The sequence below is a fragment of the Thalassophryne amazonica genome, chromosome 8, assembly GCF_902500255.1.
Source record: "Thalassophryne amazonica chromosome 8, fThaAma1.1, whole genome shotgun sequence".
Classification (NCBI taxonomy): Eukaryota; Metazoa; Chordata; class Actinopteri; order Batrachoidiformes; family Batrachoididae; genus Thalassophryne; species Thalassophryne amazonica.
In genome coordinates this window covers 4,959,948-4,979,739 of record NC_047110.1, presented here as the reverse complement: position 1 = coordinate 4,979,739, position 19,792 = coordinate 4,959,948, and the positions used below count along the sequence as shown (strand labels likewise).

The 19,792-nt window shown below is 45.7% G+C and overlaps 1 long non-coding RNA gene across 1 annotated transcript; it reads left to right on the top strand.

Moving 5' to 3' along the window:
* The first annotated feature begins 7,961 nt into the window (after positions 1–7,961).
* On the top strand, positions 7,962–19,203 carry LOC117515013. Its single transcript, XR_004561990.1, has 3 exons — positions 7,962–7,972; positions 18,928–19,122; positions 19,159–19,203. It is a non-coding gene; the product is annotated as an uncharacterized LOC117515013 (long non-coding RNA).
* Positions 19,204–19,792: the final 589 nt, after the last annotated feature.

Here is a 19,792-nt window from a genome sequence, read left to right as displayed (position 1 = left end):
ACTTCTCCATTCTATTAAGTATAGCCCTTTCCAAGACTTTGGATACAGTACTGGCTAAAGCAATAGGCCGATAGTTATCTTTATTATTTATTTTACCACACTTATCCTTAACAATAGGCACTAAGAATACAGAGAGTATAGAATTAGGTAAATACCATGATTAAAAACCCAGTGAAACAGATAGCCAACAAGGAAAACAATTTCCTGCTTGCAAATTTTAAATGCTCAGCCGATATTTTATCCACACCGCATGACTTATTATTTACTCAAATTCATAACAATATCACTAATTTCTTGTGTAGAAATAACCACTTCCTCATGTTTATCTATACTGTTCATCACAAATGAATTACTTTAATACAATTAAACATTCATAATAATGATTCCGCCATAATTGAATAATTTCGTCAGGACCATTTGCACAATCTATATTAGTTGGCAAAGTTTTTAAATTGTTCATTGTTTTTATTTCTTTCCGAATTCGGTGGGACTATTCTGCAGAAGTTTCCTTGCAAGCGACTCAGATTTCAAGAGGTTTTCATTTCTCTTAATAAAGCGCAAGGCATATTTAAAATGAGCATTTGCCCGTTTCTTATGTTCAAACACAGGACCATGTCTAGGTTTTCCAAATTTAACCCATGATTTAAAAGCCCTTCTAGCTTCAGCATGAAGCTCTTCTGCATACACATTCCACCCCGGCTTGGCTTGGAACTTTTTAGTTTTATACAAGGACCTACTAGAAATAAGAAGAGAATCTATAATTTTCTCATACAGTATGCACAATTCTGCACATGTTGTGCATTTTTACAATTCATGTCAGAACAAACCACTGCGCTTTTTGGTAACTCAATATTACTTAACCCTAAATCAGACTGGATGTGATACAAGTTTAAATCCTGCGCGTTCATGTCCCAATAATTTTCCTTCTTTGCGTCTCATTATTCATGGGAAAATAAGTGGGTAAATTGCCCACATTTATAGACAAGAGAAAGGGACATGATCTGATATAGCAAATTCATAATTTATCCTCATAGCCTCTAAAGAGTCATGTGCATCCTCAGAGCAGATACAGTGATCTAGCCATGATGCTGTGTGCCACATTTCACTGATATAAGTATAGCTGTCCACTGGCAAAAGCATTTCACTAGAAAGAATCAAATCATTATTGGAGCAGAACTGCCTTAAGTGGTTACCAAATAAGGATTTACAGTCACTCACATCAGCATTCATATCTCCCAAGATATAAACACAAGTAGAAGGATTGTCTTGAATAAATGACACAATGCAGGCTAACCTATTAAGGTATTCATCCTCATTATAAGGGCTTTCATAGGGTGTATATATTCAGTATAATGAACTTTTTATTTCCACAACTGAACTCAATTCCTATGGCCAGTCAACATCCAATCTTATCACTTTAATCAGCCGGTCCAATCTCTTATGCCAACACTGCAACACCTCCAGAGATTCTACCCCGCACCAACTTGGTGCTGCAGTCAGTGGTAGATTCTGCCCATAAAAATCTGCATGCATAGAGTTAAGTCCTTCTAAGTCCTGCTTTGCCAAAAACGTCTCCTGAACGCACAGTACATCACACTTTTCTAACAATTTGTCCACCACAAGATGGCGTGATTTGTCAGTCTCAGTATGTCCCATGTGCAGTCCACGCACATTATATGACACAATATAACAATCTTTATTGAGGGTAGTTTTTTTTTTCTTCTTCTCTTCTTCTTTTTTTTTTTTTTGCCAGGACACAGCGCTCTCCTGAAACGCCAGGTCCGATCACAGATACAGGGCGCTGCAATTCCGCCTCACTTCCTGATCCAAGTGCCATGCTCCCAGCATTCACTCTGGGTTTGCGTGGCTCAAAGTATCAACGTACATAGGTCCCCGCTGGCCAAAGTTGTGGATCGTAAAGTTCAGACACTTCATTACACTCTGCCGTGACCTGAAATGAGCTAAATCGATTGGACTGGAGACAATCTTCCGACAGTAACACATTCCCCAGCTTCCCAGACAAATAAGAAGATAGGGTGTCAGCTTCCAGCTCAGGAGAAAACCGAGTGGCAAACACACACCAGTTTAGTTCTAATCACTGGGATGTCGTCCTCGGCTCCTGTACCAATTATACCAATATTCCTGCGCTGCTCCTTCTTAGGGCGTGCGTCCACTCTCACACCATTACACAGCGTCACTGCAATTGGAGACCTCGTGCGCTTGCGGGGCGCTTTCTTCACCACTGTGCTCCATGTTTGCGACGCCAGCAGCGCGTCCTCATTTCTCCCAATGGCTCAGGTGCAAGAGACGGTATTTCCGCCTCGCCGCGACGCTCCGTCTGACCACTCGGGCAAACCGCAGATACTCTCGACAGCCGCCAGCCGGCGATTCAAAGCCACTGTGCTCGCACCAGGTTCTCATTAACATTGGCTTGAGTCTCCATAGCCGTTCTCAAACTCGACATTCCCTGCTCAACCGCTCACCGACTGAGCAGAGCGGAAGCATCCAAACTGTCGAACCGACAGGGGTAACTCATCCAAAAAAATGAGAAACGAACCAGGAATATCCTCTCCACATTCGTTAAGCACCTTTAGCAGTCTTTGATGTTATTGCGTCCTTTTGGGGGCCTTTATGCCTGATGTAGCGTACTGAAGAAGCGCACATTTCAAAAGTTTAGACTCTTCAATCCATCAGAAGAAAAATTGCTTGAGACTAGCAATACAATTTCGTCCTGCATCAAAGTTCTCATTTTAATTAATAAAATTTAAAAGTTCATCCTCTATCACTCTCCCATCTGCAGTTTCTACACAAAATCTCAGATTTTGCTTGAGGGCCGCCAGCTCCTCCAGCACGCACTGCTACCCTGCCGCCATCTTGAGTTTTTCACCTTGTGTTTATAAACGCAGCACTTTTGGTTTTTGCTCCCATTTTGTATGAGATGAACTCAAAGATCTAAAACGTTTTCCACATACACAATATCACCATTTCCCTCAATATTGTTCACAAACCAGTCTAAATCTGTGATAGTGAGCACTTCTCCTTTGCTGAGATAATCCATCCCACCTCACAGGTGTGCCATATCAAGATGCTGATTAGACACCATGATTACTGCACAGGTGTGCCTTAGACTGCCCACAATAAAAGGCCACTCTGAAAGGTGCAGTTTTGTTTTATTGGGGGGGATACCAGTCAGTATCTGGTGTGACCACCATTTGCCTCATGCAGTGCAACACATCTCCTTCGCATTGAGTTGATCAGGTTGTCAATTGTGGCCTGTGGAATGTTGGTCCACTCCTCTCAATGGCTGTGCAAAGTTGCTGGATATTGGCAGGAACTGGTACATGCTGTCATATACGCCGATCCAGAGCATCCCAAACATGCTCAATGGGTGACATGTCCGGTGAGTATGCCGGCCATGCAAGAACTGGGACATTTTTCAGCTTCCAAGAATTGTGTACAGATCCTTGCAACATGGGGCCGTGCATTATCCTGCTGCAACATGAGGTGATGTTCTTGGATGTATGGCACAACAATGGGCCTCAGGATCTCGTCACGGTATCTCTGTGCATCAATAAAATGCACCTGTGTTCTTTGTCCATAACAGACGCCTGCCCATACCATAACCCCACCGCCACCATGGGCCACTCGATCCACAACATTGACATCAGAAAACCGCTCACCCACATGACACCACACACACTGTCTGCCATCTGCCCTGGACAGTGTGAACTGGGATTCATCCGTGAAGAGAACACCTCTCCAACGTGCCAAACGCCAGCGAATGTGAGCATTTGCCCACTCAAGTCGGTTACGACAACGAACTGGAGTCAGATCGAGACCCAGATGAGGACGACGAGCATGCAGATGAGCTTCCCTGAGACGGTTCTGACAGTTTGTGCAGAAATTCTTTGGTTATGCAAACCGGTTGTTTCAGCAGCTGTCCGAGTGGCTGGTCTCAGATTATCTTGGACGTGAACATGCTGGATGTGGAGGTCCTGGGCTGGTGTGGTTACACGTGGTCTGCGGTTGTGAGGCTGGTTGGATGTACTGCCAAATTCTCTGAAACGCCTTTGGAGACGGCTTATGGTAGAGAAATGAACATTCAATACACGAGCAACAGCTCTGGTTGACATTCCTGCTGTCAGCATGCCAATTGCACGCTCCCTCAAATCTTGCAACATCTGTGGCATTGTGCTGTGTGATAAAACTGCACCTTTCAGAGTGACCTTTTATTGTGGACAGTCTAAGGCACACCTGTGCACTAATCATGGTGTCTAATCAGCATCTTGATATGGCACACCTGTGAGGTGGGATGGATTATCTCAGCAAAGGAGAAGTGCTCACTATCACAGATTTAGACTGGTTTGTGAACAATACAACCCCTGGCAAAAATTATGGAATCACCGGCCTCGGAGGATGTTCATTCAGTTGTTTATTTTTATAGGAAAAAGCAGATCACAGACATGACACAAAACTAAAGTAATTTCAATGGCAACTTTGTGGCTTTAAGAACACTATAAGAAATCAGAAAAAAAATTGTGGCAGTCAGTAACGGTTACTTTTTTAGACCAAGCAGAGGGAGAAAAAATATGGAGTCACTCATTCGGAGGAATAAATTATGGAATCACCCTGTAAATTTTCATCCCCAAAACTACATCTGCATCAAATCAGATCTGCTCGTTAGTCTGCATCTAAAAAAGAGTGATCACACCTTGGAGAGCTGTTGCACCAAGTGGACTGACATGAATCATGGCTCCAACACGAGAGATGTCAATTGAAACAAAGGAGAGGATTATCAAACTCTTAAAAGAGGGTAAATCATCACACAATGTTGCAAAAGATGTTGGTTGTTCACAGTCAGCTGGGTCTAAACTCTGGACCAAAATACAAACAACATGGGAAGGTTGTTAAAGGCAAACATACTGGTAAACCAAGGAAGACATCAAAGCGTCAAGACAGAAAACTTAAAGCAATATGTCTCAAAAATCGAAAATGCACAACAAACAAATGAGGAATGAATGGGAGGAAACTGGAGTCAACGTCTGTGACCGAACTGTAAAAAAACGCCTAAAGGAAAATGGATTTACATACAGAAAAGCTAAATGAAAGCCATCATTAACACCTAAACAAAAAAAAAAAACAAGGTTACAAGGGCTAAAGAAAAGCAATCGTGGACTGTGGATGACTGGATGAAAGTCATATTCAGTGATGAATCTCGAATCTGCATTGGGCAAGGTGATAATGCTGGAACTTTTGTTTGGTGCCGTTCCAATGAGATTTATAAAGATGACTGCCTGAAAAGAACATGTAAATTTCCACAGTCATTGATGATATGGGGCTGCATGTCAGGTAAAGGCACTGGGGAGATGGCTGTCATTACATCATCAATAAATGCACAAGTTTACGTTGATATTTTGGACACTTTTCTTATCCCATCAATTGAAAGGATGTTTGGGGATGATGAAATCATTTTTCAAGATGATAATGCATCTTGCCATAGTGCAAAAACTGTGAAAACATTCCTTGACACATAGGGTCAATGTCATGGCCTGCAAATAGTCCGGATCTTAATCCAATTGAAAATCTTTGGTGGAAGTTGAAGAAAATGGTCCATGACAAGGCTCCAACCTGCAAAACTGATCTGGCAACAGCAATCAGAGAAAGTTGGAGCCAGATTGATGAAGAGTACTGTTTGTCACTCATTAAGTCCATGCCTCAGAGACTGCAAGCTGTTATAAAAGCCAGAGGTGGTGCAACAAAATACTAGTGATGTGTTGGATTGTTCGTTTTTCATGATTCCATAATTTTTTCCTCAGAATTGAGTGATTCCATATTTTTTTCCCTCTGCTTGGTCTAAAAAAGTAACTGTTACTTACTGCCACAATTTTTTTTTCCTGATTTCTTATAGTGTTTCTTAAAGCCAGAAAGTTGCTATTTGAGATGACTTAGTTTTGTGTCATGTCTGTGATCTGCTTTTTTTCTACAAAATTAAACAACTGAATGAACATCCTCCGAGGCCGGTGATTCCATAATTTTTGCCAGGGGTTGTATATACAACTTCATCACTGGCAGATTTTACTGTATTTTCAAATATATCCCAAATAGAACAGAATATTTCTTGCTACAAATGTTTGAATATTTTGCTTGCTGAATGTGAATTTTAGAATCTACTGGCACAAGACACTATACAATCTTATTTAACCATTATAGTACAAACCTCTGGATACGGGTTGGGCTGATGTGAATCAACTGTAGGCAGACGATCAATTGACTGGTGGAAGATTCACTGATTTAACAACTCTTATGACAGCAGGGAAAAAATAAGCAATAATCCAAGAATATTATTATGGATCACATTTGTAAAGTGCAAACAAACAAGCAGAAATATACTCATACAAACTTTTCTATGGCGCAAACCAAAGTTACTATCAGTAATTAAATATTCACACAGATCAGTGCAAGACAGTTGTGTTAAATATATAAAAGAATCATATCTCTTTCTGTGCACTGACATCACTTAGTCCCTGCCACGCCATGACGTTTTTACATATTCTTGAAGAATAAAAAAGTTTTTTCCACATGTCGTCTTTGTTTTTGTTTTTTTTACCATAAAATTACACTGAACAAGGATTTAGATGTTTCGTTACCCATCTGAGAATTTGTATTTACCGCCTCCGAGTTGACCTACTTTTTTTGCTGCGACGGATGTGATGTCATGTGGGTAAAGGTGTCGAAGCGTGGCTCTGTTTACCAACACAGCAGACATGGATAGCAAAGGCATAGTGAGCGATTTTAGCGGAGATTTAAGTGACATATCAATTGTTTTTGAAGACGATGAGGACGTTTCTGATGAACGAAGCGACGGTGAAAATAATTGAGGGGCTCCAGCCGTACGAGTGCTGTGAGAAAAGTATCCGACATTATTATTTAAAAAAAAAACATATGGATTTGAATCACATGTGATTACATCAGCCAAGCTTGAACCCTCGTGGGCATGCGAGAGTTTTTTCATGCCTGTCAGTGACATCATTCGCCTGTGAGCACGCCTTATGGGAGGAGTGGTCCAGCCCCCCTCGTCGGAATTCCTTTGTCTGAGAGGACTGGCGCTGTGCTTCATCAAAATTTTTTCAAAAAACTGTGAGGCACATCCGAGTGGACACCATTCGAGAAATTAAGCTGGTTTTTGGTGAAAATTTTAACGGCTGATGAGAGATTTTGGATTGTTTCTATCGCTGTAAGGACTTCCCACGGAGCGGGACATCGCGCAGCGCTCCGAGGCGACGTCGTCATCCTGTTTCAAGCTGAAAACCTCCAAATTTAAGCCTCTGTTGACTCAGGACGTCGTGAGAGAAACAGAGAACTTTCAGAAGAGGTCAGAATCAGCAGTTTATCCGGACATTCCACTGTTAAAGGAGATTTTTTTAATGAAAGACGTGCAGACGGATTGGCACGTCGGCTCTCAGCCGGCGCGTGCGCCCACCACAGGAAAAACACCTCCGTTGGAAGCCTTAAGGACAAGTTGGAACATGCCCTGCTGTTAAACAATTTCTCAGATACTCACTCAACTGAAAGACACCAAAAGCTGCCTGGATTTTACAAATGGTTATCAACATGGAGGTGTTTTTCCTGTGGCGGGTGCGCCGCGCCGGCTGCGAGCCGAAGCACCAATCCATCTGCATGTCTTTCATTAAAAAATCTCCTTTAACAGTGGAATGTCCGGATAAACTGCTGATTCCGACCTCTTCTGAAAGTTCTCTGTTCTCTCACGACGTCCTGGGTCAACAGAGGCTTAAATTTGGAGGTTTTCAGCTTGAAACAGGATGACGACGTCACCTCGGAGCGCTGTGCGACGTCCCGCTCCGTGGGAAGTCCTTACAGCGATAGAAACAATCCAAAATCTCTCATCAGCCGTTAAAATTACACAGAAACCAGCTGAATTTCTCAAATGGTGTCCACTCGGATGTGCCTCACAGTTTTTGAAAAAATTTTGATCAAGCACAGCCGCCAGTCTCTCAGCAACTTCTCAGACAATGAAAATCCGACGAGGGGGCTGGACCACTCCTTCCACAAGGCGTGCTCACAGGCGAATAACGTCACCGACTGATCATTTATAAGAAAAGGTGGTGAGTCAACAAACCATTCTATTCTGTGTTTTGTAAGCAGCTTATATCCTCCTCGACAGCGTTGTTGTTGTTGTCATCCCCTGACAGCTGCACTTCATCCTCGTCTTCTGTCACATACGGCTCGAACATATGCTGCTGGAGCCCCTCAATTATTTTCTTCGTCGCTTCATTCAATCAATCAACATTTATTTATAAAGCGCTTTATAGCACCGACTGGTGTCCAAAGTGCTTAACATTAAAAACACAAGTTTACAAAAATAAAACACATCTAAAATTTTAAAACAACATAAAAAAGAACATAAAAATAACAGAACATGTCACCCTCCCCACTAAGTGTTAAAAGCCAGTTTAAATAAATAAGTCTTAACTTAGATTTAAAAAGTGCTAGGTCACGAATAGTACATAACTCAAGAGGTAGCTCATTCCACAGTCTGGGGCCAGCTACTGCGAAAGCATGATCACCCCAGCGTTTATATCTTGCCCTTGGAACATCTAAGTAAAGCTGGCCAGACGCTCTTAATGTCTTACTGTAGGTGCGCAAAGTTAAAATTTCAGACAAGTAGGGAGGTGCAAGGCCATAAATAGCTTTAAAAACAAACATTTAAAATTTTAAAATCAATTCTAAAACAAACTGTAAGCCAGTGGAGTGAGTACAGGATGGGTGTAATATGCTCACATCTAAAAGTGTTTGTTAAAAGACGAGCAGCAGCTTTCTGCACCAACTGGAGACGTGCAAGAGACGACTAATTAATGCCCGAATAAAGTGCATTACAATAATCAAGTCTGGAGCTGATGAAAGCATGAATGGCGTCTCAAGATCACGTCTACTGAGAAAGTGCTTTATTTTAGGCCAAAAGGCGAAGTTGGAAAAAACTAGCTTTGACAAACAGAATTTATCTGTTGATCGAACCTCAAACAGCTGTCAAATATCACTCCCAAATTCTTGACAGCTGGTTTTACATAGTTAGCCAAAGCACCAAAATTTGGTGTTACCACATTTGTATGCCAGTGCACTCAAACACCATGATCTCAGTTTTACCATCATTCAGGTAAAGGAAGTTTTGGGACAGGCCACTGCTTTACATCACAAATACAATTAAATAATGACAAAGCATCACTCCCATTAGTCTTCACAGGCAGATAGATTGCAGATCATCTGCATAACAATGAAAGGACAGGTTGTGCTGGGTTATAATTGACCCCAATGGCAGAATGTACAAAGAAAATGGAATCGGCCCAAGGACAGAACCCTGCGTCACTCCACAAGACAGATGAGCAGTTGATGAGGAGAGGTGCCCAATCATGACAGAAAAGCTCCTTTCAGCCAAATATGATCTAAACCACTTAAGTGCAGTACCATGAATGCCAATAAAATGATCCACAGTATCAAAGGCTGCTGTGAGGTCCAACAGAACCAGCACAGCAGGATTCCCTGCATCCACTGACAAAGTGATGTCATTATGAACTTTGAAAAGTGCTGACTCAGTGCTGTGTCGTGATCTAAACCCAGATTGGAATTTTTCAAGGATGAGATTGTCTTCTAAAAATGATTGTAACTGTAAAAAGACAACCTTTTCTAAAACCTTAGATAGAAATGGCAGATGAGACACAGGTCTAAAAACAGATAAAACTGATGAGTCCAGGTGAGGTTTTTTAAGAAGAGGTCGAACCACAGCATGTTTAAAAGCAGCTGGAACAGACCCTGATCTAAGACAAGCATTGATAAAAGTTAGGAAATGCACCAGAAACTTCCTCATCTTCTTCAAACACAATCGATATGTCACTTAATCTTCACTAAAATCCCTCACTATGCCTTCGCTGTCCGTGTCTGCTGTGTTGGTAAACAGAGCCGCACTTTGACACATTTACTTGCATGACGTCACGTCCGGCACAGCGATAAAGTAGGTCAACTCGGAGGCGGTAAATACAAATTCTCAGATGCGTAACGAAACATCTAAATCCTTGTTCAGTGTAATTTTATGGTAAAAAAAAAAAAAAAAAACAAAAACAAAGGCAACATGTGGAAAAAACCTTTTTTTTTTATTCTTCAAGAATATGTAAAAACGTCATGGCGTGGCAGGGACACTTTAAAACTTCAATTACCTTAACACTTAATAAAAGACAGAGTATATATATTTAATCATGGTCATAAAAGGTATGTACATTTTAAATTTAGCCTTTATTCAACCAGGTTTTAGTCCCATTGAGATTGTTCTCTTTTACAATTCTAAAGTTTCCAGTTCATCTAAACCTGCATGTCTTTAGATGTGGGATGCCTGCACACCTTACTGGCAACTTTAGGCTCCTGGTTTAATAACAAAATAGATAAAAAATACAGACAAAATTTTAATTAGGCCTGAGCTTGCCTGCAGCTAACGTTAATGATATGACATTTTACAAAATTTGTGAATATATATATAGTTTAATTTAGAGGCAAGGTTTACACATACAACATGAACACTATATGAATGTTTGCAAACACAAAAATCTCAAATCTGATACGTCTATTATATACGTCTTCTAAAGAAGTATAAAGTAACACAGAGAAAGAAAACAAAAAGCATTTACTTGTCTGCTGTTTCTCCACAAGAATATGAAGATATGCATCTATAACCTGTAACACACACGACTTGTAGCATAACAATGATTGAACAATGTTCGCCTTTTCAGACTTGAATGAATAAATGAATAACGTCTTACATCATCAGTCAGCCAACGTGAACCCTGAAGAGTTCAAAAGGATGTGTCATACAAACTATAAGGGCCAACTACAGCTTGTTGTGTGTGGGCTGCCAGAAGAGGAGGTACTGCTGGCCCACCACCAGAGGGCGGCCTGCCTGAAGTGCGGGCTTCAGGCACGAGAGGGCTCTGCCGCCACGGACACAGCCGGGGGTGACAGCTGTCACTCATTATCCCTTGACAGCTGTCACCCATCTACTCAACATCATCTCACTCCATAAAGACAGACGTCATCTCCACCTCATTGCCGAGATATCGTACTTCATTGGAGGTAATATACTCAGCCGTTTGTGTTTTACACATCAATCTGTATATTGTGAGTCTTTGCAGAAGTACCTGTTATCTTCTGTCTGCGGGAGCTGATTGAGTGCTGGACTGCACTCTTTTCCCCTGAGGAATCACTGCGGTACTCAGCAAGATATTGAGTGAGAGGTGGAGGTGGCATTCCCACCATAATTGTTACTGGGTGTACACACACCCACACTTGACTGTCTTTGTTCTCGCCAGCAGTACCAGATCCGACAGTCGGGGACGGTGATCACCTGGGAATTCGGGACTTGGTGGCTCCAGTATCACCAGGTTCGGTGACGGCGGAAATCGTGTGGTTCCGGCTCTTCTCAGGACAGACGTCTTCTATCGTCGAGCCTGCCCACACGTCACCTTTGTGGATTTGACTGTAATTATATTCTGTGATTGTCTGTATGTTCGTTGTGCTCCTTCACAACATTAAATTGTTAATTTTTGGCTCATCTATTGACCGTTCATTTGCGCCCCCTGTTGTGGGTCCGTGTCACTACACTTTCACAACAGGATATCTCGGCCAGCATCATGGACTCCGAGGGGCGTCACCCGGCTGTTGAACGACCAATGGGAGAGCAGGGAGCGCAGGCGTCTGCAGGAGGCATGATTGGTGAGCTGCAGCACATTCTCACCGCCTTTACGGCTCGGTTGGATCAAATGACCGAGCAAAACATCCTCCTGAACTGCAGGGTGGAGGCTCTCTCCGCGCAGGTGGCGGCGAGCGCTCAGGGCGCTGCTGCAGCTCCTCCTCCTGCCGACCCTGTGCAGGATATGAATGTTCCAGTGGTGGTTCAACAACCCCTCCCACCATCCCCTGAAGCATACATAAGCCCTCCTGAGCCGTACGGAGGTTGTGTGGAGACGTGCGCGGACTTTCTCATGCAGTGTTCGCTCGTCTTCGCACAACGTCCCATCATGTACGCGTCAGATGCTAGTAAAATAGCTTATGTGATTGCTCTGCTTCGGGGTAAGGCACGCGCCTGGGCTACGGCGCTCTGGAAACAGAACTCATGGTGTTATCAGCATACACTGGGTTTGTGGAGGAGTTCAGAACAGTGTTTGATCACCCTAACAGAGGAGAGACCGCTTCAACAATGCTGCTGTCAATGCGACAGGGGCGTCGGTGCGCAGCCGAATATGCAGTCGACTTCCGCATCGCGGCTGCGAGGTCCGGCTGGAATAACGTTGCGCTCCGTGCCGCCTTCATAAACGGACTGTCATTGGTCCTGAAGGAGCATCTGGTAGCTAAGGAGGAACCGCGGGATTTAGATGGGCTTATCGATCTCGTTATATGGTTAGACAATCGGTTGGAGGAACGCCGTCGGGAGCGAGGCCAAGGACGTGGCCGGATACGTGCCGCCCCTCTCCCTTCCGGGTTCGAAAAGGGGCCGCCCTCCCCACGCTCCACAGCCGCAGCGCTCCGTGGGGCAACAGCTCCCCCTGCTGGCATTGTTAGGGAAACGCACAGGGCCAAAATGAGGAGGCTGGTCCGCGGGGAGTGTTTTCTCTGCAGCTCTAAGGAGTACACACAGAAAAAACTGCTCCAAACGGCCACAGCAACAACCGCCCTCAGAGACTGGGCTAAAGGGGGGTCAAAACATTCACGTGGGACACACACAGATTGCCACACGACTCCCAATTACAATCCTGAGCGGGGTTTTAACCCTTCAAGCCCCAGCACTGGTGGACACGGGGTCAGAAGGGAATTTGCTAGACAGCAGATGGGCAAGGAAGGTAGGGCTCCCTCTGGTGGCGCTTCCTTCGCCATTGCAGGTGCGGGCACTAGATGGCACCCCTCCTCCCTTTAATCACACACAAGACACAACCAGTAACTCTGGTGGTGTCTGGAAACCATCGGGAGGAGATTGAGTTTTTTGTAACTCCTTCTACCTCCCGCGTGATTCTGGGCTTCCCTTGGATGTTGAAGCACAATCCCCGGATTGATTGGCCGTCTGGGGTGGTGGTTCAGTGGAGCGAAACCTGCCATCGGGTGTGTTTAGGATCCTCGGTTCCTCCCAGTTTACAGGCTAAGGAGGAGGTCAAAGTTCCGCCCAATCTGACGGCAGTGCCGGTTGAGTACCACGATCTTGCTGACGTCTTCAGCAAGGATCTGGCACTCACCCTTCCCCCGCACCGTCCGTACGATTGTGCCATTGATTTGGTTCCAGGCGCTGAGTTCCCATCCAGCAGGCTGTACAACCTCTCATGACCTGAGCGCAAATCAATGGAGACCTACATCCGGGACTCATTAGCTGCCGGGCTGATCCGGAACTCCACCTCCCCGATGGGGGCAGGTTTCTTTTTTGTGGGCAAGAAAGATGGTGGACTCCGTCCATGCATTGATTACAGGGGGCTGAATGAGATTACGGTTCGCAACCGATACCCGTTGCCATTGTTGGATTCCGTGTTCACCCCTCTGCATGGAGCCAAAATCTTTACTAAGCTGGATCTTAGAAATGCATATCACCTGGTTCGGATCCGGAAGGGAGACGAATGGAAGACGGCATTTAACACCCCGTTAGGTCACTTTGAGTACCTGGTCATGCCGTTCGGCCTCACCAATGCCCCCGCGACGTTCCAAGCCTTGGTTAACGACGTCTTGCGGGACTTCCTGCACCGATTCGTCTTCGTATATCTGGACGATATTCTCATCTTTTCTCCGGATCCTGAGACCCATGTCCAGCATGTACGTCAGGTCCTGCAGCGGTTGTTAGAGAACTGACTGTTTGTGAAGGGCGAGAAGTGCACGTTTCACCGCACGTCTTTGTCCTTCCTGGGGTTTATCATCTCCTCTAACTCCGTCGCCCCTGATCCGGCCAAGGTTGCGGCGGTGAGAGATTGGCCCCAACCAACAAGCCGTAGGAAGCTGCACCAGTTCCTCGGCTTCGCTAATTTCTATAGGAGGTTCATTAAGGGCTACAGTCAGGTAGTTAGCCCCCTGACAGCCCTGACCTCTCCAAAAGTCCCCTTCACCTGGTCGGATCGGTGCGAAGCCGCGTTCAAGGAGTTGAAACGATGGTTCTCTACTGCGCCAGTTTTGGTGCAGCCCGACCCTAGCCGCCAGTTCGTGGTTGAAGTGGACGCCTCTGACTCAGGAATAGGAGCTGTGCTATCCCAGAGCGGAGAGACCGATAAGGTTCTTCACCCGTGTGCCTACTTTTCACACAGGTTGACCCCGGCTGAACGGAACTATGACGTCGGCAATCGAGAACTCCTTGCGGTGAAAGAGGCTCTTGAGGAGTGGAGACACCTGTTGGAGGGAGCGTCTGTGCCGTTCACGGTTTTCACTGACCATCGGAACCTGGAGTATATCAGGACCGCCAAGCGGCTGAACCCCAGGCAAGCCCGCTGGTCACTGTTCTTCGGGCGTTTTGACTTCCGGATCACCTATCGCCCCGGGACCAAGAACCAGAGGTCGGATGCCTTGTCCCGGGTACACGAAGAGGAGGTCAAAACTGCACTGTCGGATCCACCAGAGCCCATCCTGCCTGAGTCCACTATCGTGGCCACCCTCACCTGGGACGTGGAGAAGATCGTCCGGGAGGCCCTGGCACGGAGCCCGGACCCAGGAACAGGTCCGAAGAACCGGTTGTACGTCCCATCAGAGGCCAGAGCTGCAGTCTTGGACTTCTGTCATGGTTCCAAGCTCTCCTGTCATCCAGGGGTGCGAAGGACCGTGGCAGTTGTCCAGCAGCGCTTCTGGTGGGCGTCTATGGAGGCCGACGTCCGGGAGTACATCCAGGCCTGCACCACCTGTGCCAGGGGCAAGGCAGACCATAAAAGGTCCCAAGGACTTCTCCAGCCATTACCTGTGCCTCATCGCCCCTGGTCCCACATCGGCCTGGATTTCGTCACGGGCCTCCCGCCGTCCCAGGGCAACACCACCATCTTCACGATAGTGGACCGATTCTCCAAGGCGGCCCACTTCGTGGCCCTCCCGAAGCTCCCAACAGCCCAGGAGACAGCAGACCTCCTGGTCCACCACGTCGTCCGTCTGCATGGGATAACCACCGACATCATCTCAGATCGTGGTCCCCAGTTCTCCTCACACGTCTGGAGGAGCTTCTGCCGGGAACTGGGGGCTACTGTGAGCCTCTCGTCCGGGTATCATCCGCAGACCAATGGACAGGCAGAACGGGCCAATCAGGAATTGGAGCAAGCTCTACATTGTGTGACGTCCGCACACCCGACGGCCTGGAGTAAACATCTGGCCTGGATCGAGTATGCGCATAACAGCCAGGTGTCCTCTGCCACCGGCCTCTCCCCATTTGAGGTGTGTTTGGGGTATCAGCCCCCATTGTTTCCTGTGGTGGAGGGAGAGGTCGGTGTGCCCTCGGCCCAGGCCCACCTGCAGAAGTGCCGTCGGGTGTGGCGCTCCACCCGTTCTGCCTTGTTGAAGGCCCGGACGAGAGCGAAGACCCATGCAGACCGCCGGCGATCCCCGGCCCCTGCTTACCAGCCCGGGCAGGAGGTGTGGCTTTCCACAAAGGACATCTCCCTCCAGGTGGACTCCCCGAAACTTCAGGACAGATATATCGGACCATTCAAGATCCTCAAAGTCCTCAGTCCTGCCGCATTGAAGCTCCAACTCCCGGCTTCAATGCGGATCCATCCAGATTTTCACGTGTCACGAATCAAGCCTCACCACACCTCACCCCTCTGTGCTCCCGGACCGGCGCTGCCTCCTGCTCGGATCATCGACGGGGAGCCGGCTTGGACGGTGCGCCGGCTCCTGGACGTCCGTCAGATGGGCCGGGGGTTCCAGTACTTGGTGGACTGGGAGGGGTATGGACCCGAAGAACGCTCCTGGGTGAAGAGGAGCTTCATCCTGGATCCGGCCCTCCTGGTCGACTTCTACCACCGTCACCCGAACAAGCCTGGTCGGGCGCCAGGAGGCGCCCGTTGACGGGGGAGTCCTGTTGTGTGTGGGCTGCCAGAAGAGGAGGTACTGCTGGCCCACCACCAGTGGGCGCCCTGCCTGAAGTGCGGGCTTCAGGCACGAGAGGGCGCTGCCGCCACGGACACAGCTGGGGGTGACAGCTGTCACTCATTATCCCTTGACAGCTGTCACCCATCTACTCAACATCATCTCACTCCATAAAGACCAGACGTCATCTCCACCTCGTTGCCGAGATATCGTACTTCATTGGAGGTAATATACTCAGCCGTTTGTGTTTTACACATCAATCTGTATATTGTGAGTCTTTGCAGGAGTACCCGTTATCCTCTGTCTGCAGGAGCTGATTGAGTGCTGGACTGCACTCTTTCCCCTGAGGAATCACTGCAGTACTCAGCAAGATATTGAGTGAGAGGTGGAGGTGGCATTCCCACCATAATTGTTACTGGGTGTACACACACCCACACTTGACTGTCTTTGTTCTCGCCAGCAGTACCAGATCCGACAGTCGGGGACAGTGATCACCTGGGAATTCGGGACTTGGTGGCTCCAGTATTCACCAGGTTCGGTGACGGCGGAAATCGTGTGGTTCCGGCTCTTCTCAGGACAGACGTCTTCTATCCTCGAGCCTGCCCACACGTCACCTTTGTGGATTGACTGTAATTATATTCTGTGATTGTCTGTATGTTCGTTGTGCTCCTTCACAACATTAAATTGTTAATTTTTGGCTCATCTATTGACCGTTCATTTGCCCCCCTGTTGTGGGTCCGTGTCACTACACTTTCACACACAGCTACACAGCTTCCACTTTTCCAACATCATCTGAAGCCCAAATCTTTTGGACTGCAATTAAAAAAAAACCTCACAAACATTAGATGTGGGTGAGATACCATTACTGTATGTGCCATAACTGTTTGTAAATATATACAGTCCATGTAATGTGCATTAAACAAGAGCCCGTTTCAGGAAGGAGGTGCACACATTCAAAAACATGCTTATTTAGGGTCGGCTCCTTTCTCCGCCCCTGAACAACATCTGGAGTTGGTCCGTGGGCGCCGGACTGAGGCTGCCCACTGCCCCTAGTGGTTGGATTGTGTCAAATTTGTTGTATGTGAAATGACAAAGTTTCTATTCTATTCAACCTTTCTCTTCAAAGGACGTCACTGAGTTTAGACGGTGTGAATGAAAGAAGTTCTCAATGGGGCCTGATATTATGAAGCAAAAAGACCAAATGAGATTTTTAATCACATAAGTATGAAATCCATGAAGTGGATCTGATTTATATCCAAGTGTAAGATGAACAACTGTAGCATTATTCATTTTGAGTGACCCACACAGCAAACCTTCTTGAACTGGACCAGCAGGAAAATCAAATACCAGGAAGACAGAAGAAAATTGGGTAATTGTACTGAACATGTACAGGAAAAGTATAACAAAGAACAAATTCATAGGCAAGCAAACAGTTTAAACAAGCCACACCCTCAACATGAACTCAGGTAGGTGAACAAATACCAACAGGTCTGAACTAGAATAGTACAACCTCGATCTTCTGGTCTGTCCTCTTGCTGACGTGTATGTTGCGAGTGCTTAGTAATCATTATAACCCAAACAATTATACCGTGTTATGTGAAATGTCAACTGACTTAGTATTTTCATACTGTATTTTTCTTTGACTTGTCCATCGGAGCTTGCAGGTGTGGGCTAAAGGGAAAAATAGGAAAGAGAGATTAAGTTGATTCAAATTCAATACAGATAGTTGCTTCTCATACCTGTTTTGGTGCTGCACTAATGTGAGGTCACATTTGACACATCTTAACTGTGGAATGTGTTTGAGTCAGTTTAGCTCTTGTGTCGTACCCATGACGGCTTGCTTTGGATAAATGTCACATTGACATACTGTTTACTGGGGATTGGGCTGTCTTCATTGTCCAAAATTCTTTTGTAAGGTTTTATGTGATTAATATTGTATTTTGTTGTTAGTGGTATCCCGTCTGCAGTCGACAATGTCACTAGGTGACCTTGAATTTCCTGGACCGTGAACGGGCCGCGGAAATCGGGCTCAATTCGTCCTGTAACAGTAACACAGGACTGTGAAATGAAAACTGTGAAATCAGAGGGGGGGCTGAGGGGCACTGCCCCCCAGGAGCCGGGTTCTAGTGCCTGCAGGACCCCAGAAACCAAATTAATTTTGTATCTATTGATGCATTTTCAGCATCTCCTGGAAGAAAAAAAAATCTCAGAAGAAGTGGATATTTAAATGATCCTAGATTCAACCTTTCATTTGATCTGTCAGTGATCATGTTGAAATAACAGAATATGATGTGAAAGTAGGACCTGGAATGATCACGATTACAGAGTAAAACACTAAGACCCCCCCCCCCCCCCCCCCCCCGATGAAATCTGCAGAATTCCACGGATCCACAGTTTTCCCTGATAATAATAAGACCATCTGTAATTAAAGCAGATTTTAATGTGGACAGAAGATCAAACAATCATCTAAAAAATAGTCACAGCTTACCCCGTTTCCTTCCTCGCTTTCTCATCTTGTCAATCTGTGTCCACCACATCCTTGTGCTTCTTTAGAATTTTTAAGCAGTTCGCTGCTTTAATTGTGTCTTGGAGATGTTTTCCTGAGCACGTGCACTTGCTTCCTCCATTGATCGTGTTTTGTCACCAATAAATGTCTCGTATGTCTTCTCCTCCCAGGAACACTGAATGAAAGCTGAAATGACAAGATGATTCAGATTTGAATGTAATCTGCTCGTAAAAGCAGAGTTTTTCATTTCATTAAAATTTGAGGTCCCTTTTATTAGTAGTGCACAGTGTTTACTTTAGCTACAGACCCACAAGCCGTCATCCCAAATTTAGTGGCACATCGACGGGAAGCTGTGAGGGGAACACGGCCTCCCTTCCACACATCAACAGGAAAGGGCTGTGTTTGGTGGAGGTGTGGACCTTTGGTCTCAGCGAGAACAGAACTGCATCCAAATACACATCCCAGTTGTTTTGTGGATCATTGACCAACTGTGTCAGAGCTCTAAAAGACAGAGAGACAAAAAGAAAGTTGTCATGTGACTGTAGGATGTCAGGAACAAGCAGATGGATGAAGCCTCAAGAATGAGGCAGGTGAGTGGAGCAGCTTCAGTCACCTGCTGCACTCTGGATGGGAGCAGGTTTGATGTGACATATTGATCGGTCATAGAAAAACCACTTGGTTTTTAAGTTGTCATTTGTCTTTTCATCTGGTCCATTTGTCTGCAGATGATCAGCAGCTGTTACACTCCTCTTTATACCCAGAAGACCACAGAGGTTGTGGTTGAGCTAAAGAAAAAGGACACACACACACACACACACACACACACACACACACACACACACACACACACACACACACACACACACACACACACACAACATAACGTATACTTCCTTGAATATAGGACACACCAAAGTACTTTGGGTATGTGTGTGTGTTAAGTATGTGCACCAAAAACACACACACCTCATTCACAAATTCTTGCCCCTGATCAGATAAAATCTGCATTGGCAAACCATGGTGATAGATCATTCTGCAGATCTTCTGAGCTACTTAAAAACAAACATTTCTAAAGATTGTGCAGCTGTCAAAGGTTTTCCTGATCGCTGCCAACTGTCACACTGTGAGACCTTTAAGAAAAAAAAAGACATTACATACCCTCGTGTCAATGTCAACAGTCATGGCAGTAAAACCTGG